The 22643-nt window shown below is 41.3% G+C and overlaps 1 protein-coding gene across 5 annotated transcripts in view; it reads left to right on the top strand.

Annotated features, from left to right (window-relative positions):
- Window positions 1-22643, top strand: part of PPP2R2C (protein phosphatase 2 regulatory subunit Bgamma) — a 378716-nt gene that overhangs the window by 212419 nt on the left and 143654 nt on the right. The gene's annotated exons all lie outside the window — the stretch shown is intronic.

Here is a 22643-nt window from a genome sequence, read left to right as displayed (position 1 = left end):
AAGAGAAGGGACTTGGCAGGATCTGAGCTTGAGCAGGAAGCAGGTATTCCACTGTCAGTCACAAGAGGTGCTGTATAAATCAGAATTTCAGACTTCTGTTTTTGTGAAGGGGTGGGCTGGGGGGCTGGCCTGGACATTGGGACTTTTTGGCAACAGCCAGAATGAAGAATGTGTTTAGGTCCCTTCTATTGGAGCCCAGGCAACTGGCCCAAGAGGAAAGCAAGTGAAGTTGAAGAACTTCTCCTTGGACTCAAAAGTCCAAGATCTGCCTATGTTGAACTTTGTTTTTGGTGCCAGCGAATTGTGTGTTTGGACTTCACTGTTAGTATTCAAGGGAGGGAGGGAGGGAGGGAGGGAGAGAGAGAGTGAGAGAGCAAGAGAGAGAGAGAGAGAGAGAGAGAGAGAGAGAGAGAGAGAGAGAGAGAGAGAGAGAGAGAGAGAGAGAGAGAAAGAGAGCGCATGTGAGCTCAACAGTAAGATATTCAGAGATGGAGAGGGAGAGCAGAGAAAGTACCTTATACTTAGTAGGTACCTAATATGTATTTGTTCAGTTGAACTGAACCAAACTGAATTGTGGGTAAGAGGAATGAGCTGGTTATATGCTTTGGGTCTTGGAGCTCCCTATAGCAAGATCTGGTCCCAGGCTCCATTGCTGGAGAGTGTCTTTTGGAGTCCTTTCCTCCCCTTGTGACTTAGAGGGCAGTCCTAGGGAGGAGGGGCAGAGCCTGGCACAGTAGCCTGCTGACTCTAGCCCCACAGCATAGAGGCACTTTGAGGCTTCAGAAAGCAGCTGAAGAAGACTCTAAACCATCTCCTGCAATTCACAGCTCCAACCTTCTCTTCTACCCCCCCACCCCCACCCCAAAGTCTCTCCTGAGCATGGAACCAGACAAAGTAGGGATGAGAATGAGGAGAAATCAAATTTTGGCTTTTGACTTCATTTCTTTATCTTTCTTCCCAGTCCTAGCACTCCTGTCCTCTTAAGCACTTATCCCTTCCCTCTTCCCTTCTCACAGAGACTTGTTCACAGCTGATTTTTAACTAATCCTTGATGAAATTATTTACTAATATGTACTTATGGTGTTACCAAGGGGTACTGTAATTTAACAAGGGCCCCTTGAAGACTGGAAACTCTGAGTCCCAAGGGCATGATTCTTTAGTGGTAGACTCTTTAGACAGCACAGGCTGGAGAGCTTTCAGGCAAGAGCCCCTGCTTGGCTCTTCTCAATTCATACAGTGTAAGTTGGCCACATGTCTCTAATTTAATTCAATAAATATTTATTAGCTGCTATGTACAGAATACTGTGGTAGGTGCTAGCAGAGGTACAAAGAGATAGAAGCAGCAGCATGCTGGGAACAACTGGTTCTCTGGGAAAAAAATTAAAAAACAAAAATATGCATGCAGAACACACTTCTAAGTTTAATCCATCACTTTCTTAAGTGTTGACAATCAACAAAACAAATCAAGCCCTGATTTCAAGGCAGTTTCCAAGGTGTAATTACTCACACTGAAAATTTAGCAGTTGGCTCTCAGAAGTCGGTTTGAGGTGGCTCCACAACTTCCTGAAATGTAAGGCATAGTACTTACCCTCATGGAGCTCATCATCTATCAGGTATACACACATATACACAGTATAAACTGGGATGTGATAAGTGCATAGTAAAGATGAAAACCAAATGTTATGTGAAGTCTTACCGAGGAAAGGTTATTTCTCATCGTGGTGGGTAAGGAAAGATTTCTGGAAGAAGTGGCATTTGATTTGGGCCTCGAAGAATATTTATAATTTCAACAGGTGGGATTGGAGTGGGGAAATTGATTTGAGGCATAAGGGAAACCGTGAGAAATGCCTCAGAGATAGGAAGATATGAGCCATATTCAGAAGCAAAAAGTTCAGTTTGACAGGAGTGTAGAATACTTGGAGAGGAGAGAAGTCAAGGAGAATAATGAGGCATCAGGATATAGAGGGGCCCTGAATGACCCACTGAGAAATGTGGTCTTTATTGAATAAGTAGAAGATGAGAAATGATGAAAGGATTTTGAGCAGGGGAATAATGTGACCAGATCTGTGTCATAACAAGATTATGGGGGAGTGAATGAGGGATGAAGTGGAGAGGGAGGTAACTAGGTGTGCCCATACCAGCAGGCCAGAGGAGGAGTCATGAAGATCTGTACTGGAGTGATGGCAGTGGTGGGGGGAGGGATGGAGATGAGAAATATTGTGAAAACCTAATTGACTGCACTCAGTAACTGCGTGAATATGAGAGATGAAGAAAAAAACAGAGTGAAATAAGGGGGGCCCTCTGAGGTTTGGAAAATTGGGGTATAATTGATAGGAATAAGGAAACCAGAAGAAGAATTCAGCTGAGTAAGTGATGGTTTTTGTCTGATTGGCAGCTCAAGTTTCTAGTTTGCTGTCTTCAGTTAGATAATTCTGTGATCAGAAATAGTCAGTTTGGTGTGAACAGCCACTAGCTTCTCTTGTGTAGGTGTGGCCTGCATGAGGGAGCCTGGGACAGTGGAAACTGGGGAGCCAGCACTGAATACAATCCAGATATGGTATGACTAGTGCAGAATACAGAGAGATTATCAGTCAGTCAACAAGCATTTATTAAGCACATAGTATACACTATGTATCATGATAAATGCCGAAGGATACAAAAAAGGGCAAAACACAATCCCTGCCCTCAAGGAGATCACCATCTAATGGAAGAGACAACATGCCAACAACTATGTACAAACAATGAAAATAATCAACGGAGTCGAGACACTAGTTTTCGTTTCATGAGTTGCTGTGGTCAAATGATTCAGCATAAAATAGCCCATCTACTGGTGAAGAACCTCTCTATATTTAGCTGGTCTGGTCTTTAGAAAACAAAGCCTGTTCTTGGGACCATGCTGTGATCAGCAAATAAAGAGGAAAAAAGACAGAACCTCTATGATTAGGACAGTTCTACGCAATAGACTCTGGTTTTAGTTTGCTGCTATCATCATGATGTGTGTGTGTGTGTGTGTGTGTGTGTGTGTGTGTAGAGAGAGAGAGACAGAGACAGAGAGAGAGAACTTGGGTTCTGCCAAGTGCCTTCTTTTTCATGCACACATTCTTTTCTCTTGAAGTAAAAGTATTATGAATTTTGGAAATAACCTCCTAATCGTTTAGAACTTAGAAGAAGCTGTGGTTAGTATGAGCATCAGTCCCGGAGTCATGAAACTGGATTTGAAATACTGCCATTGCTGTTGTTTACGTTGCCTCATCTATGAAGTGGTGGTACTAACAACCCAGGTGCTACCTCACAAGTTGTTGAATGGCTCTAGAAAAGGGCAGCTGCCCGGGGCTTTTCTGCCTGTTCCCTCTCTGACTTCTGACGAGGCCCTTCCCAGCTCAGAGGTCCAGTTTCCTCCACTGTAAAGTAGAGAGGTTGGGATAGATAACGTTTGAGGCCCTTCTAGTTCTCTTATTCTCTGAATGCCTAGGATTCTTCTTGCCCTGTTAAGAATGGCTTCTGACACTTACTAGCTGTGTGACCCTGGGCAAGTCACTTAACCCCAATTGCCTCACTAAAAAAAAAAAAAAAAAAGAATGGCTTCTGAATTCATGGGAGGGGGCCAACCTAGGCCAAAAGTTGGTTCATACTGCCATGTTGAGAGAATGTCATTGTTTCATGCATTGGAACCATGCAGACCAAGCGTTTTCTGCGAACAGAAAACTTGAAAGAAATGAATGTATTCCTCAGGTCCATAATGAGGCTAGTCTTTATCAGGATTCTGGGTTTGGCCTTCCCTTTGCCCTCTCTCTCTCTCTCTCTACCCCACCCCAACAACAACAACAAAACACCCTACCGTCCTTATTTTGATGAATTGGGACTTTCCCTAGCTCTCTAGGGTAGTTAATATGTATTCAGAAGAGGACCAGAGGCATTCTCATCAAAAGTGGCTGCTTTGCTAACAGCTGTGGTGCTGACTGGGAGGCTCAGTTGGTACTTTGTGCTGAGTCATCGATGAAGGAAGCTGATTGGCTCCAAGTACTTGCGGCACCATAGCAACTGACTTGTGACCCATCTCCTGGGCAGCTGCTGTGTTCGTGCTCAAATCAGAGACAAGGAAAGAAAAATCTCTTTAAGATGCATTTCTAGCATCATAATGGGCTTGCGAGCTAGGAAGGACCTAGGAGGTTATCAGCTCTCTTATTTTACAAATGAGGGAACTGAGGTGCAGAACTGATAAGTTGCAGAGCCAGAGTTCTAATACTGGACCTCCCTCTGAATCCGAATTGAGAGGTCTTTCCTCTACTTCACTGCCTGCTCTAGACAGTGTTTCTACCTTATCTTGATGTGTTAGGAAAAGCCTTCAGCTTTGAATTCACTTAAGAGATTCCAAGGGCAAACTTGCATCCCTCTATTGAAGCATAGATTCTGTGATTTCATTTTAGGGGCATGGTCAGTATGGAGTAGTGGAACAAGCACTGAATTAGGAGTCAGAAGACTTGTGCCCAAGACTCAGCTATGATATTACTTCTGAAAATCATCTCCTCATCTTCAGTTTCCTCATTTGTAAAATGAAGGGGATTGAACTAGATGATGACTAAGGTTCCTTGTAGCTCTAAATCCCTTTTACACAAACTCATGGCTCACATGTGTTTTAAAGCTATTTCTTAAAAGGGGACAGTTGGGTGGTACAGTGGTTAGAGCACCAGACCTGAAAGATTCATCTTCCTAAGTTTAAATCAGGTCTCAGACAATTATTTAGCTGTGTGACCCTGGGCAAGTCACTTAACACTGTTTGCCTCACTTTCCTCATCTGTAAAATGAGCCAAATGGGGTCACAAAGAGTCAGACATGACTGAAAAATGACTTAACAAAATTTGTTAAAAGGCATGTAAAAAACAGGAAAGGGACTCATGAATTAGTCCATTTAGCAACAAATAGTTATGTAAGCTCACATTTCAGCAAATGCCATTTACTGCCTCCCTCACTCCGTGGAGATTAAAGTCCAAGTCCTTGCAAAAGTCTCTGGGTGCCGATTTTTCCCTCTTTCAGTTTCACAGAGCACTTTTTTTGGGGGTGAGGCAGTTGGGGTTAAGTGACTTGCCCAGGGTCACACAGCTAGTAAGTGTCAAGTGTATGAGGTCCGATTTGAAATCAGGTCCTCCTGAATCTAGGGCCACCTAGCTGCCCCATTCACAGAGTACTTTGCCAGCTGTACATATCTTTCTTTCCCTTTTATCATAGTTATTTATATACTTTTCCTTCCAGTAGATTATAAACTCCTTGACACTAGGGCCTGTGTCATAATTAGCTTTGTATCTGTAGTCATGGGCATGGTGCTTTGCACAGTTGTAGGCACTTCACTGAACTTTATTCAACTGAATTAATGGGCTTTTGCAAATTGTCAGTGCCTGGCACACAGTCACTGCTTACTGAATGCTTATTCTTTTTTTGTTTTGTTTTGTTTTTGTTTTTTGGTGAGGCAGTTGAGGTTAAGTCACTTGCCCAGGGTCACACAGCTAGTAAGTGTCAAGTGTCTGAGGTCAGATTTGAACTCAGGTCTTCCTGAATCTAGGGCTGGTGCTCTATCTACTGTGCCACTTAGCTGCCCCACTAAATGCTTATTCTAAGCATTAGTAGTACTAAGTGCTTACTAAATGCTTGTTGATAGATTGTGATAAGTGCAAGGGAGGAAATGGGGTCATTTCTACTGATTTATGCACCGGGAAAGAACCTCAGATAAAGCATGGGTTTTAGTCGGAAGACCTAGTTTGACATTTTGTCACTTTATAACCATTTGGACCAGACACCTTTCCCTTCTGAACCTCTATTTCTTTATCTATTAAAAAAGAACAATAATAGTTCTACTTGTATTATAAGGATGTTGTGAGAAAGGCACTTCATAGGCTGCAAAATCCCATTGAGAGATGAGCTGTTCAAATGATGGTGCATCATGAGGGGAGGTGTGGGGGTGTCTTGACAAGTGACTTCATTGACGTAGGCAACTCAGGAAACTGCCCCCACTCATGGAGCTCAGCAGCTCATTTGAAGTCACAGCCTTAGACAGTTGCCAAGGTTTCCTGAAGTTTGAATTTGGTTTTGGTTGTTAAAAAATTATAAGATTGTATCCAGAAAACAGAGCCATATGTTTATGCATCTGGCCAGGGGTTTGTATGTTTGATAAGTATTGGAGACCTCATTCTTCTGTAACTTAACTGTGGTAAGCAACATAATGCCGTGTGCAGGATTTAGGTCATTTCTCCTTACTTAGAGGGATAGGGGTGGACTGTAAGTTCCCTGTGGGCTCTAACATTCTGTAATATAGTTGACTTCTACTTGCTGCTGCTATTCTAGGAATTCCCAAGTGGTTCCTCAGTTCTAACTTTCCACAGTGTGTGAGCATTGTCTTTTGACTTTTTCCATGACATCACACTGTTAACTGACCCTATCACTCCCCTATTCAGTGAACCTGTGATAGCTCCCCATTTCTTCTGGGTTCAGGGATAACATTCTCTGTTTGATGTTTAAAGCTTTTTATAACCTGCTTTACTCCTATCCCCCTCCACATACTCTGAAAAGCAATGACCTTGACTTCCACATGAAACTCCATCTTCAGATATCAAGTGTTTTCATTGGTTGTCCCCCATACTTGCAACTGTCTCCCCAACCCTTCCAGTCTTATTATAAATCTCTTACCTCTATGTACTATTGAATATAGCCAAAGTGGCCTGCTAACTCTTCTTTACCCATATCATTCCTTAACTTTTGTCTTTCTCCTGGTTTTCCCCCAATCATGCCTCAGCTCAAGCATCCCTTAGGACAAGATGCCTTTCCTGGTCCCTCCAACTTGCTGGTACATTATTCCCAGAATTACCTTGAATTGCGCTTTTTATTTACATGAAATCTCCCTCAGCAATATGTAAGATCCTCAAGGGAAAGAACCATTTTCTTTCTTTCTTTCTTTCTTTCTTTCTTTCTTTCTTTCTTTCTTTCTTTCTTTCTTTCTTTCTTTCTTTCTTTCTTTCTTCCTTCCTTCCTTCCTTCCTTCCTTCCTTCCTTCCTTCCTTCCTTCCTTCCTTCCTTCCTTCCTTCCTTCCTTCCTTCCTTCCTTCCTTCCTTCCTTCCTTCCTTTCCTTCCTTCCTTCCTTCCTTCCTTCCTTCCTTCCTTCCTTCCTTCCTTCCTTCCTTCCTTCCTTCCTTCCTTCCTTCCTTCCTTCTTTCTTTCTTTCCTTCTTTCCTTCTTTCCTTCTTTCTTTCTTTCCTTCTTTCCTTCTTTCTTTCTTTCTTTCTTTTTTTGATGGGGCAATGAGGGTTAAGTGACTTTCCCAGAGTCACACAGCTAGTAAGTGTCAAATGTTTGAGGCAGGATTTGAACTCAGGTCCTCCTGAATCCAAGGCCAGTGCTCTATCCACTGTACCACCTAGCTGCCCCTGAACCATTTCATTTTTATCTTGGTTTTCCCAATATCTGGCCCACAGTGGTTGCTTCATAAATGCTTATTATGTGATACAAAATAGTATGTGATAGTATATCAGAGAGATGGAAAGCCAAATAAATAGCATGAGATTTACTTTCATGTTTTTAGTGACTGAATGATTTGAGGAGACTTTTTTGAAAAAGTTGTATTTGATTTAAGCTTTAAAATATGGCCTAGAAACCACAAAATACAGGGTAGAGATGGAGGCATCCTGCTTTGGCAGGAAAATAAAGTATTTGGTGTTTTTCCTCTGTTGATCATCTCCCATTTATCCTGTGTATATCTTGTTTATAATTGTTTGAATGGTGTCTCCCCATTAGCCTACAAGCTTTTTGAGAGCAGGGACTGTCTTTTGCCTTTCATTGTATCCCTAGTGCTTAGCACAGTGAATGCCATAGTTAGGTGCTTAATAATTGCTTGCTGACTGGCTGGCCCTGGAAAGGTTAATGTGATGCTAAATTGTGGAAGGTTTTGGATGTCATTCTTGATTTCATGGCAACAGTGAATAGACACTTTTTTTTGCGGGACAATGGGGGTTAAGTGACTTGCCCAGGGTCACACAGCTAGTAAGTGTCAAGTGTCTGAGGCCAGATTTGAACTCAGGTCCTCCTGAATCCAGGGCAAGTGCTTTATCCACTATGCCACCTAGCTGCCCCCAATAGACACTTTTTGTATGACTTAAAACAACATACACAGTAATTTTACCTTATGTTTGTATGCATCTTGTAACTTTTCAACATACTTTTACTCTTTTACCCATTTGTCCTTCATAACTACCCTATGAGACAGGCAGTGTTACTATTATTCTCAGCTTACAGATGAGATAATTGAAGCCCAATGACCTACCCAAGTTCACAACTACTTTCTAATGACTGGCATCTGGTAGTTTTTTGTCATCCCTGTAACTTCTCAATAGTAATTTCTTATATTTCATTTCATTCTTTCAACAACTTTCTGAATGGTGCTTGGGAGAAGTAGTATTAAACTTACTTTATAGGTGAGTAAAGTGAGGTCCAGAGAGATTAAGTAACTCACCTGAAAGGTCACACAGCTAGTTTAGATGGTAAATTCACATGGTAAGTTGTTTTTGGTTTGTTTTTTTTTTGGTGAGGCAATTGGGGTTAAGTGACTTGCCCAGGGTCACATAGCTAGTACATTTCAAGTGTCTGAGGCCAGATTTGAACTCAGGTCCTCCTGAATCCAGGGCTGGTACTTTATCCACTGCACCACCTAGCTGCCCCCACATGGTAAGTTTATATGGTAAGTTCATATGAATCCCTCTGTCTACTGGGAATTTAAAATCTACTAGGAGGTAAGATAGTTAGCTCATCATCATTGTTCATTTCAACATGCATTTATTAAGTACTTAACTACATGCCAGCCACTGTGATGAACACCAACGCACCTCAGTAGAAATTGTGTGGGGAGCATTGTGTTTGTGAAATGAAGAGTTTACAGAAGATACAGTATTTGTCTTCAACATAAACAATTGAGAGCAGAGAAAAAAAATTAAAACATGTTGATGCATTAAAACCTTCAAGTTTTCACAAAATTTTAGGCAGACTTAATGGTGTACCATTAATGTTAGTGTGGCCTTCTCTTGCTCAGTGCACACTGACATTAAGATAGGAAGGCCCTCAGGGAATTTTCTGCAGCAAGCTTTTATTGTGCTTGCCAGGGATGATCAATATTTCATTTTGATCACGTTTGGCATTGATCCAGAGAAAAAGGGCAGGATCTTTTTTTTTTTTTCTTTTCTGAGTCATGCTTCAAATACTAGAACAATGGACTTTAAGAATAAAACGTGGTTGGGGATGCTTTCCCAGAAGCAAAGGAATGAAAAAGATGGCTTTTCCAGTTTTCTTCTGGTCCCATCTTCTCTGTGGGTGTCTGAGAACTTATAGTACCTCGGTACAGTCTCCAGGATGTGTAAAGCAAAACTAGATTTGCATTGCTTGGCTTCATAGGGAAGAGCTGGGCTATATGAAGTGACATTTCAGGGAGACAGGTATCACACAGACATAAAGAAGAGCTTCCTAGCAATTAGAGCTATTTAAAAATGGAAAGATTTGCTTTCCAAATTAGAAACTTCCCATTACTGGTAGGTGTAAAGGATTGTTTATCAGGAATTTCATAGTGGAAGATTGTTTCACCAAGTCAGGGGCTGAAAGAAATTATCCTTTCCAACTATAAAATTCTCTGATTGTATAATACTTATATGTAATATCATGAAATGACAGAAGTAATGTGTTTACATGGCTACTAGACTAAACATTCACCAGCAAAATCTTAGGGGCTGGAAAGGATCATGAAAAAAAATCATTGAGGGCATTCCCTCCCATCAGCTGAACACACATCCTAGACACGCTGAGCATACAATGGCTTTTATTTCCAGAATTCAGAGAAGAATCAGTTTAGATGAGGATGATGGTGGTGATGAATGGTGATGATAATTACTAATATTACGGATAGCTGGGTGTTGCAGTGGATAAGGCTCTGGCCCTGGCTTCAGGAGGACCTGGATTCAAATCTGGCCAGAAACACTTGACACTTACTAGCTGTGTGACCCTGGGAAAGTCACTTAACCCTTATTGCCCTGCCTAAAAAAATACTAATATTTATATAGTGCTTTCAAGTTTGCAAAAGGTTTTACCTGTTTAACTCACACACCCAAAGGCCATCCAGTACCATCTAACTTTAATATGTCACAGTTGGACTGAAAAAAAGCAACCTGATATGGCACTGAATGGGAAAGTACTGTGCTTTAATGGATGCATTTGTTCAATAAAACATGTGCTAATGGATGGTATAATGCCCTTTTAGATGGCCTTGTACCAATATGTCATTGCTTTATGACTAATGATCAGTTTATCACTAAGATATTTTTAGTTTTTTTCAAGCAAGTCCCATAAATTTACGACACAAATTTATATTTCCTGTGCACCTCCAGAAAACTGTTTGTAAATTAAGATGAAATTTATTTATCATTAAATTTATTTATCATTTATTTTAAAATCTTATTTACAATTATTGCTGTTAATAATAAGTAGCATTTATATGACACTAAGGTTTTCAAAATCCTTCACACCTATTTCAATTTGTCTTCACAACAATCCTCGGAGGCAGATGTTGCTTTTTATTCTCATTTTTTAGATGAGGAAGGTTAAGGGATATGCCCAGGGTAGCAGCCAGTCAGATTCTGAGGCTGAATTTGATTCTATTTCCAGAGCTCTTTCACTGCGTTGCCTAGCGGCCTAATTTATTACGGATGACAGCAAAGTCCTAAATTTTATAACATTAACTGCACAGGGGGCAGCTAGGTGGTGCAGTGGATAAAGCACCAGCCCTGGATTCAGGAGGACCTGAGTTCAAATCCAGCCTCAGACACTTGACATTTACTAGCTGTTTGACCCTGGGCAAGTCCCTTAACCCTCATTGCCCCACAAAAAACCAAAAAAACCAAACCAAAACAAAATTAATTGCACAGGAAAATATGCAGAAGGAAAGGGAGAAAGTACTGTGAACATGAAAAATATCTGGAAGTTTTAGTGGACTACAATTTCAACATGAGTCAGACATAAAATAACAGCCCCCAAATCTAATGTCATCCTAGCTTGCATTAAGAGATGGAGGTGTTGCATCTAGAACCAAGGAGGCGATACTGCTACCCTGGTTGAACTGGTGTATTTTATGCCTGGTCTGGTTTGTTTCCTTCAGTTATCGATGCAGTATTTTAGGAGGCATATTGGCAAACTGGAGCAAATCCAGAGGAGGGCGACAAGGATGCTAGAAGGATGAGACATCTTGCCATACACAGATCCACTATAGAAATGGGGAGCAGTTAGTCTGAAGAAGAGAAGACAAGGGGACATTTTCAATCAACCAACAATCATTTATTAAGTGTTTATGATGGGGCAGCTGGGTAGCACAGTGGGTAGGGTGCCAGGACTGAAGCACTCTTCTTCTTGAGTTCAAATCTGGCCCCAGACACTTACTAACTGTGTGACCCTGGGCAAGTCACTTAATCCTGTTTGCCTCACTTTCCTTATCTGTAAAATGAGAAGGAAATGGCAAACCACTCCAATATCTTTGTCAAGGAAACCCCCAAATGAAGTCACAAAGACAGAAATGATAAATTACTAAACAATGCCAGGCACTGTACTAGGTGCTGGGAATATAAAAAAAAATAGTGAGTCTCTGCACTCAAGTAGCTTACATTCCACAAAAGAATACAGTAATGCACCTCCAAGTATATACAAAATAAATGCAAAATAATTTGAGGAGGGGAGGCCTTTAGACTCTGGTAAGGGAATGGTGGTGGTGGTGGTCAGGAAACAGTTATCTGCTTGAAGTGAGTTTAGAAGGAACCTATCATCAAATACATAAAGATCTGTGATATGGACAAAGGATTAGATTTGTTTAACCTGGCCAACCTCTGAGTACAGAACTGGTACCAATGGGCGAAATTTCCCGGGAGGCATATTTTGACTTGACATAATGAACATCTTCCTAAGAATTAGAAGAGTTCTTCAGGTCTTGGTAAGATCTCCACCAATAGGGACTAGCTTTAGTAAAGGCTAAATGGTCACTCGTTAGGTAGAGGATGGCACTATATGATCTCTAACTTCCCTTCTAGTTTTAATTCTGTGATAATAAATTATGCCTTTGGTCAAACAACAAGCATTAATTAGGAGCCTGTGTGCTATGATAATGCCCTGAAGATTGACTAAGAAGTTGGATGGTATTGGTGACTTAACTCAGTTATATCATGGCTTGGTGGGCATAGCTAGGCATTGAGAGAGACTAAGAAGACCATTCACATGGCTAACCCAGCCCAACATGTTGCATATTTGTTTGAGTGCCTCTAATTCCCTTAGGCACTCAGTAGCTAGTGATGCCCACTGACATATCCTCCCTTAAAACACTGACGGGAGATGAGACATAGCCAGCCCTCTTCCCTGGATTTGACCCTGGGGGGCCAATACCTGGTTGAATAGCCTGATGGATTGCAGCACTGACATACTTTCTAAGGAAGTCAGATTATATTGCCTAATGACAAATGCCTTTCTGAACAGAGGCCAGAGAAATGTGCCACTTCATCTTACTAAGTTTCAAAGCGTCAAGGCCCAAATCTGCAGAGATCGTTTAATAATATTAGAGGATTTCTGTAGATCGAATAGTCCTTTTGGCGGGGGGGGGGGGGCAATGAGTGTTAAGTAATTTGCCCAGGGTCACACAGCTAGTAAGTGTCACGTGTCTGAGGTCGGATTTGAACTCTGGTCCTCCTGAATTCAGGGCTGGTCCCTCAAATAGTCCTTATTTACATGATCTCATTTGATCCTATAATAACCCTTTGAGAAAGATAGGATCGATATTATTATCCCTGTTTAGTAAATGATGAAAATGTGGCCCCGGAAGATGAAATGTCTTGTCAAAAGTCATAGTTATTAAATAACAGGATGCTACAGGGAGACAGATTTTGAACTTGTACCTAATGCACTTCCATTTCAGCATGCATTTTACTAGAAATGACCCTGATAGGTCCTAGGATTATAGGTTTCAGAGCAGAGCGAAACCTTAGGGACAGTCTAGGCTGGGGGGGGGGGCTTCCTAAATGTTTTCCACTCAGGAGCCCTTTTCACCTGAGACATTTTGCTTTTTTGTTTGTTTGTTTTGGTGAGGCAATTGGGGTTAAGTGACTTGCCCAGGGTCACACAGCTAGTAAGTGTCAAGTGTCTGAGGCTGGATTTGAACTCAGGTCCTCTTGACTCCAGGGCCGGTGTTCTATCCACTGTGCCACCTAGCTGCCCCCACCTGAGACATTTTTACACAACCCTGGGCATATTGGTATATAAAATAGGTATACATAACCTTTTACTGTTGCCAAATTTTCTCCACTCACACATTCACTTATATGACACTATATTGAATCTTGACTCACAGCTTAAGAAGCTTTGATGTAGTCCAGCTTCTGTATTTATCCCAAGTCATACATAATGATGAGTAAATCAGAGGTTTTGAGCTAGAAGGGACCGTAGAGACCTTCTGTTCAAACATTCTTATCTTACAGATTGAGGAATTAAGATCTAAAGAGAGTGTGACTTCCCTGAGGTCACACAGATGCATAATTTGAACCCAGGTCCTCCGATTCCAAGTCAGGCACTCTTTCTGCTATCCCACACTGTCTTCCCTAGAGCTGGGATTCAAACCCATATCCCTTCATTTAAAAAAAATTAATTTATTTTATTGTGTTAAATATTTCCCAATTACAGTTAAAAATTTGTAAAGTTCTTTTTTAAAAATTGAGTTTCAAATCCTCTCCCTCCTTCCCCACCAATAAAAAGGCAGGCAATATGATATCAGTTATACAACCACGTACCTTGATTCTAAATCTAGTGCACCCCCCACCACCCCCCACAGCACATATGCGTTGGAAGGCACCAATATTCTTTTCCCTTATATAGTCAGTACATTTACTTTTTTACTTTTTTTTTTTGGTGGGGCAATGAGGGTTAAGTGACTTGACCAGGGTCACACAGCTACTAAGTATCAAGTGTTTTGAGGTCATATTTGAACTCAGGTCCTCCTGAATCCAGGGCTGGTGCTCTATCCACTGCGCCACCTAGCTGCCCCTTAGTACATTTACTTTTAAGTGTAATTTAATTACCAGCAATAATTCTAATGCAGGAGAATGCTGCAGGATGCAGCAATGTTATTCTGTTGTTGTCCAATGATGATGAGCACAAATTATCTACATAAGCCCTGGCCAATCTATTTCCCTGAACCTTGGTTTCTTCATCTCTATGATGTGATAATAATACTTGATTTCCCCACTGTTGCTGAGTTACTTAGAGGATAAAACGAGATATACCTCATTCTATTTATAACCATAAAGTACTACCTGTGTTGTCACAATACCAAGAAGTTGCTGCTGTAGCAGATGAAGGCTCGCCATGAAAGCAGGATATTACCTCTGTGTGGCTCTGGGCAAATCACTTAACTTCTCAGTGTTCCAGGTAACTCCCTCAGACCCTGAGCTACAAAGCTCTTATAGATCTGATTTGGAAGAGGGTTTTCTTGCCAGGACTTCCCTATACTAATGAAATCACAGGTCTGGGCGGGGGGAGGGAGGGGAATAACCACAATAGCACTCTACTTTAATACATAATACAAAAATGTAAGCATTTTCCTGCATGTGTTAGATACACAGCGTGTGATAGCAAGAATGAATACACAGGTGAATTACAATGATTTTAGTTTAAAAAAAAAAAAAGTATGGACAGCTCCGATACCTTTATGGACATGGGACAAATATCAAACATTTTTTTGACCTCGGGTAAATGCATCTTATATTTTCCTTGGCACTATGGGAATTACCCCTGGCTAGAATGCACCAAGGTGGGAAGGTTCTTTGCAGTCTCTTTGAAGGATTATCTGCTGGGAGGAGGGAGAACTGAGGGGGAGTGGCTCCTGTTCAGCCTCAGTGGGAGAAATGTGTTTACTGTGGAACAGATTTTGCTCTCCTGAGACCTTGGGGAGTCCAGAGGGAGCCAGTCAGACATGGGTTCTGTAAATCAACCTTGGCCCAAGGAACATAAACAAGAGAGCCCCCTGAGGAACTGGTGTGTATTCTGTCCCGCCAACTCCTTTCTGAGCCTTGGTTCTCCAGAGAGTAGGATAGGAGTCACTGGCAAGTGTTCAAAAGGGTAGTTGAATGGACAACCTACTGATCCCTCCTTCCTTCTTGCCCTTTCTCCCTCCCTTCCTCCTTCCCTCCTTCCCTTCCCCTGCCTTCCCTCTCTCCTTCCTTCCTTCCTTCCTTCCTTCCTTCCTTCCTTCCTTCCTTCCTTCCTTCCTTCCTTCCTTCCTTCCTTCCTTCCTTCCTTCCTTCCTCCCTCCCTCCCTCCCTCCCTCCCTCCCTCCCTCCCTCCCTCCCTCCCTTCCTTCCTTCCTTCCTTCCTTCCTTCCTTCCTTCCTTCCTTCCTTCCTTCCTTCCTTCCTTCCTTCCTTCCTTCCTCCTTCCTTCCCTCCTTCTCTTTCCTCCATTCTCCTTTTTCCTCCCTCCTATCCTTCCCTTCCCCCTTCCTCCTTCCTTCACTCTGAATTGTCTCCCCTTCTCTTTCTCTTCTTCCCTTCTTACTGCCCTTCTCATTCTCTCTTGTTCTTCCCCTCTCTCCAGATAGAAAATGAGTTGGTTTCAGGTCTATAGGAAAATATGGCATAATAGAAAGACTTGGAGTTAGGACGACCTGTCCTCAAAATCTCTTCCTTGTATTAACCACCCCCTCTCTCCCCAGGGGAAAGTCACTTCAGTTATATGAGCTCCAGACTACTCTCTAAGATTTACTTATTCATAAATGGGTTTCTATGTGTGTCAGTGGAGAAAGTTTTCACTTTGGGGGATCCTTATCCTTCATGGATTTGGTGGCTCTTTAGATAACTTACTTCATGGGGTTTATATGGAGAAAATGTTTGGCAAACCCCATGAAAATGGAAGTTATTTTGTTGTAGACTACTCAGCAAATTATCCTAACCACCAAGTTCAGTTTTGAGTCCACTAAAGCCCAGATCTTTTTCTCCCTGCCCCTCCCCCATCCCCAGTAGACTCTAAAACTCATCTATTTAAAAAAATTTTTTTTGATGTTAAAATTTGTTTTTACTTATATTTTGGAAAATAAAATTCTATTCAATAAAACAACAAAACAAAAACCTCATCTATTATTCCCCTTTGCAAAGTGCATCCCTCTCCCCTGACTATCCTATTCCAGGGGCTAGGAATGGATGAGATAGGCTTGGTCAAAAAAGTCATTTAGGCCCAAGGATACATAAAGCCCATTAACAGAGCTAGTGGCTTGAGGGAGGCTTTATGGACTTTTCCTGTTCCCTCACCAGCCATTCATTCTTTGATAGTGAATGTGGCAACATTCTAGAAATTGAGTTGTGGGATGATGGTGGACTGTCCTGGTCAAAGGAAGGAATACTGCTAGACAAGCAAAGAAAAAAGAACCTTGGGAAGGATAATAACAAAGAAGACATAACTACTGCAAACAGATGAAAGAAAATTGGGTTCAAGAGAGAGGATGCTTACAAGGGTTTTGTTTTTCTTTTCTTTTTTTTTTCCAGTGGGCATGATAGAAAATAGAAAACAGATTTTTATTCATTTAAAAATAAAATTAAATATTACAAAAAGATGCAAAATAATCTTAACACTAATTGCATATTTGTGGTCTTCTATGCATTGTGGTAGGGGGTCTGGGAGCATAGGGTTTTCCAAGGGGAATGGAAGGATGACTTTGTGACGGCCTGAATGAGGTGATGCCTGTGTTGGAACATAGAGAAGAAGGAGGGTTTAGAGAGGAGGTAGAGACTTGGTCATTCCATTTGTAAGGGCCTTCTGCCTCAGTTTCTGCTACTTTGTGTCTCTGACCAGCATGAAGATGACCGATGAAGCCCTGAACTCAGTACATAAGACTAGCTGTTTGATTCTGCTTTGTGAGCTGCACTGGCCTCTGGTCCACTGCTGCTCACTTGCAGTTAGAGGACTGTAACCTACCCAGCCCATCCATTCAATAGTTTATTATTTTTTTATTTTTGTTTTTGTTTTTGTTTTTGTGGGGCAATGAGGGCTAAGTGACTTGCCCAGGGTCACACAGCTAGTAAATGTCAAGTGTCTGAGGCCGGATTTGAACTCAGGTACTCCTGAATCCAGGGCCAGCGCTTTATCCACTGTGTCACCCAGCTGCCCCCCATTCAATAGTTTATTAAGGGCCTACTATGGCCAAAGCACTGTCCCAGGCAAGTGGGAATACAAAGACAAAAATGAAGCAACCCCTGACCTCAGGTAGTTTATATTCTAGTACTTCACTGTTACATTTTTGCAGGTGAGTGCAGGATGATTTGAGGAGGGAGAGAGCCCGATTATGATCATTTCTTCCCCTGCCCTGCCTTTGTTCAGTACTAAAGTATCCAAGGACCCAATTTCCTTTCTTGGCCCAATTTTCTCTGCTCTGTCACTTGGTTCCCCTTTCTTTTCTGGAGCTCCCACTTCACTCATGATGCACTGGAGGAAAGGTGTCTATAGGAGAGTCTATGTGGCATCATGGAGAACTCTGAATCAGGAGTCTGTCCTTGCTGTGGGACTTAACCAAAATCAAGTCACTTTCCTGGGTCTTAGTATCCTCATTGGACTGCATGGCCTCTAGGGTACTTTTATTTCCACTATTCAATGGTCTACATCCTAGGGGCCCTTCCTGCTGTGATACTCAGTGTTTTAAGGTCCCTTGTCTGATCTCTCATTCTGTTTTTTGGTCCAACTGAAATGGTCTACGGTCTAAGGCCCTTTCTAGGTCTAATGTTCTATGCTCAACCCTCCAACATTCCTTAGTCTATTATTAACCTTTTCTAGTTCACTCTAAGATATTGGTGACTTAATATTTTCTACTTCCCAGGAGTATTTGCATTTTAAAGAATGACAAGGGAGAAGGTAATCTTTAATACAAAAAAAAATGACTCTCTAATGGTGGAATTTCAGCCACTGTGATACCTGGGATATTTATGGTCAAGGGGACTTGCCTGTGAATTCATACTCTATAAGTAGCCACCTACTCTGCTTAGGGATAAGTCTAGCCCAGCTGAGGTCATTGCATCAAACTGAAGAGGTAAGTGTTGACGTGGGCAGCTATGTGGTGCAAAGGATAGAGCGCCAGGCCTGGAGTCAGGAAGACTTCTCTTTCTGAGTTCAAATCTGGTCTCAGACACTTACTAGCTTTGTGACCCTGGGCAAGTCTCTTAACCCTGTTTATCTCAGTTCCTCTGAGATAACCACTCCAGTATCTTTGCCAAGAAAACCCCAAATGGAGTCATGAAGAATCAGACACGACTGAAAAACGACTGAACAATAAATGTGAACTGGTTAAAAACATGCTGAATTCAGAGTCAGGGTACCTGGATTTGGCTTTGAGCTCTTCCACTTTCAAACTGTGAGAGCTTGGACAAATCAGTTCTGATTATACCCATTTATTTGGTTATCAATACCTTCAACATGACAGGTGCTAGAGAGATAAAACCCAAACCAAAACATTCCAACCTCCATTTACAAATCTATAAAATAAAGATGTTGAACTTAAGAATCTTTAGCTAAGGGCCTTTCCAGATCTAACATGCCATGCCCTATGTCAATGGTTCATTTAAGCGCTGACTTTCTAGGTTTTATCATTGGAAAGTCCTTCCCAGCCTTGATATTCTAGGCTCTAGTTTCTGAAATCCTTTACAGCTCTAACATTCAAGGCTCCATGTCCTAAGGTACTTTCCTGCTCTAACATCTTCCCTTTTAACACTGACATACTGTGATTCTGAGAAATTGTACAAGACTACCAAAGACACAGCAATCCCTTGCTTAATAAAGCATTTTGGAAACAAAGCTTCTTTTTACATTGCCAGGTTGGGCGCCAAGGGTGTTGGAGAAAGTTCCAGTCTCTTCAGAGCTGGGTCAGTGGCAGCAGCAGCTGAGGATTAGTATAAAGAAACAATGATACTTTTTCAGGTCCAGTGAGTGAGCTGGGGCTCAGGCCCCAGGAAGGGAACAGCTGTCTTCCTGAGCCTTTCATTGCCTGGTGCCCTTGGAAATGTTCCATCCAGACCTCAACTGTGTTGTTGCCCCTAGGTCTCAAGGTCAAGAAGGAATCTTGAGAGAGGTAGCAGCAAGGAACAGGGAGCCCCTCCCTGCCCCATTTTCCATTCTCCAGTGTGATTAATTCACTTGCCATCAGGCTCAATTTGGCATTTAATATTTTGAGTAGTAGGCCCGAGGGCTGTGGCAGGGTGTTGTACCCATAAATCTGTTTAATGTTTTGTTACTGGAGTTAAGGTCTCTTCATATCAAATGAGATAATATTTATAAAGTGCTTTGGAAAACCATAAAGCCACATATAAATGTGAGTTATTATTCTTTTAGGTGTAAAAATCAAGTTTCCTCTGATTTTCTAGGAGAGGAAAAGAAGGCTAGTGTTTCTCATTAGACTCAGACACTTGGGTTTGTGCTGGCTGTGGTCACTCCATCGCTGTGTGACTTCAGAACAGCTTCTTTTCTTCTTGGGTTTTAGTTTTGTGCTTTGTAAAATAAGTGAGATGCAGTAGGTGATAATGATAATGGTGCTGATTCATATTTGATAGTGCTTTCAGGCTTACAGAGTGCTTCCTACATATATACCCCACGAGAGAAGTTTATAGACATTGACATTTTACAGAGCGGGAGATTGATAGCCAGAAAAGTTAATGGACTTTCTCAAGGTCATAAAGTTAGCAGGTATTGAAGCTGCTAAACTTGATGCCCTGATTTCATACTGCCTTCACTCCCTGTGGATCCTGAGCAAACCACAAATGCCTCTCCCACTGGTTAAGGCCATGTCCAGTGAGCGTTCAATCGCCCTTGATGAATGGCAGTCTCCTAACCCTGACCTTAGATAATATGCCCCATGCCTTGTTAGGGGATGATCTCAATGGCCCATTTCCTGTCGGCAGGTGAAAGTGACAGATGGTGGAGTTGTATAATGGTTATATTAAAGTAGAAACTGTTTTGGCTTCTTGTTGAGGCCACATTATACTTTAATTCTTTTTTTTTTTTTTTTTTTTTTTTTTTTTTTTTTTTGTGAGGCAATTGAGGTTAAGTGACTTGCCCAGGGTCACACAGCTAGTAAGTGTTAAGTGTATGAGGCCAGATTTGAACTCAGGTACTCCTGAATCCAGGGCCAGTGCTCTATCCACTGTGCCACCTAGCTGACCCTATACTTTAATTCTTTGATGATTATTACTACTAGTAATAGCTAATGCTCAATGACACTTTAAGACCCTGTGCTTTGGAAAACATGATCTTCTTTAGTCCTCACCCTGTGAATCAAATTCTATTATTATCCCAATTATACAGATGAGGAAACTGAGGCTCAGCTCACAAAGGTTAAGTGACTTGCCAAGGTCACACAGCTAGTGTCAGAGCCAGGATTCGAACTTCCCATCTCTCATTTTGTTCTTGGACTCTGTGATGAATATAGCTATTAATTGGCTGAATTATCAGCACTTCTCAGATACCATTTCTGTAAAACTTGTTAAACTTGATATCTCTTCCTTTTTGCTATTCTGGAATGGAATCTCCATGAGCATAGTACCATGCATTTGTCATAATACCCAGCACAAGGTGTTTCACATAGTAAGCGCTTGGCAAATGAGTTATTGAGGGGAAATGATCTTGTATCCTAAATCCAGAGCTATAGTTCTCATTTCACAGTAGTGTTAGAAAATACTTTCTCTATTTGCTTGTCAGATTTCCACCAATATTAACACTTTCAAATGAACGAACTCTGAAGTGGGGGGTGGGGTGGGGAATACTCAAGACTCCGATTAACAAATAGCTATTCACATCTGCAAAATGAGGAGGCTGGGTTAGCTAGTCCGTTGCTAAGATCTAAAGTCCCTTCAACTCTAAAAAAGATTTTATGACTCTTCCCATCCCATCCCATTCCCATTCAATATCTGTTGAAATTTCTCCTTTCTTTTTAGGACTAACTCAGGTGCTCCATCTTCCAAGAAGCTTTCCCTGACCTCCCATGTGACAATGATCCCTCCCTCCTTAATTTCACAATAACACTTATCTGTACTTCTCTTTCACACTTAACCTCACCCTCCCATCATATACATTAAAAAATAAAATTATTATAAATTCAATAAACAAAAACAAATGATCAAATGTGCACAATACAGAGTAAAATGAGTAAAATCTCAGCATTTAACAAGGTAAGCATGAACTAATTACAAACAATGGAGAAGTAAAGAATGCTCTTGTTGTGTGTTCCTTCTTTTTCTCTGAGAAATCCCTGATACTGTCTTGCCTCTCTTCTTTTCCCTTTTTCTTTTTCCCATTTCTTTCCCCTCCCATCAATCAAATAGTTATTAAGTGCTTACTACATGCCACGTACTGCGCTATACTATAATTTGCTCTGCCATTCTTCAATTGTTTGAATTTTGTTTTACTATTTTTTCTATTACAGATATTTCAAATATTTCATCTAGAAATACTTTTGCATATATAGGCCCCTTTCCCCTTTTAAACATCGTTTTAGGATAAAATCTTGGCAGTGGATTTATTGGGTTTGAAAGCCATGATCAGCAATATGATACTCACTGCATATTTCTGGACAAAATGTCTATACCAACCTTCAGTCTCACCAACAATGTACCTGTTTCCTTATATCCCACCAACATTGGATTTTTATCAGTTTTTCTTTTTCTTTTCTTTTTTGTTTTTGGACATTCTAATAGGTCTAAAATATCTTAAGATTGTCTGTCTTGATTTTCATTTCTCTGATTATAAGGGAATTTGTATTGTTATACAGGAAGTCATTGACTTCCTGTAGTACTTAACTGATAAGGTGGTGATCTCAGAAAAGGGGTTAATAAAATAATGTATGTAGAGCACTTAGAAACCTTGAAGTATTTTATAAATGTTGCCTGTTAATATTTTCTGTTTTAAAAAATTGTGTATTGAGTACTTTGACAAATCTGTGCTTTCATCTGTGTAAGTACTATCTCCACTGGTCAGAATGGTAACCTTGCCATACTCTCAATCTAAGCAACTCTTGTCCAACCCCTCCACTGAATCTTCCATAGTCCATCCAAAGTACTAGGGACTTACTTTTCTATGTCTGATCATTGCATGCATACTAGGGGAGCACATGGGCTGGAATGTCAACCAGCTATCAGTGTTCAGTAGCATCATCATTTTTGAGGTGTTCCTGTTTCCCCACCATTAGATTGTAATCTTGAAAATAATGGCTGTTTCTCATTTGGATGACAGGTGGCACAGTGGATAGAGTGCCAGGCCTGGAGTCAGAAAGATTTATCTTTCTGAATTCAGATCTGACCTCAGATACTTACTAGCTGTGTGACCCCGGGCAAGTTCACTTCACCCTATTTGCCTCAGTTTCCTCCTTTGTAAAATGAGTTGGAGAAGAAAATGGCAAACCACTCCAGTATCTTTGCCAAGAAAACCCCAAAATGGGTCAAGAGGAATCAGATACAACTGAGGCAGCTAGGTGGTGCAGTGGATAGAGCACCAGCCCTGGAGTCAGGGGGACCTGAGTTCAAATTTGGCCTCAGACACTTAACACTTACTAGCTGTGTGACTCTAGGCAA

The sequence above is a fragment of the Dromiciops gliroides genome, chromosome 6 (genome assembly GCF_019393635.1).
Source record: "Dromiciops gliroides isolate mDroGli1 chromosome 6, mDroGli1.pri, whole genome shotgun sequence".
NCBI classification, from domain to species: Eukaryota; Metazoa; Chordata; class Mammalia; order Microbiotheria; family Microbiotheriidae; genus Dromiciops; species Dromiciops gliroides.
This window is presented reverse-complemented; position numbering and strand designations above follow the sequence as displayed.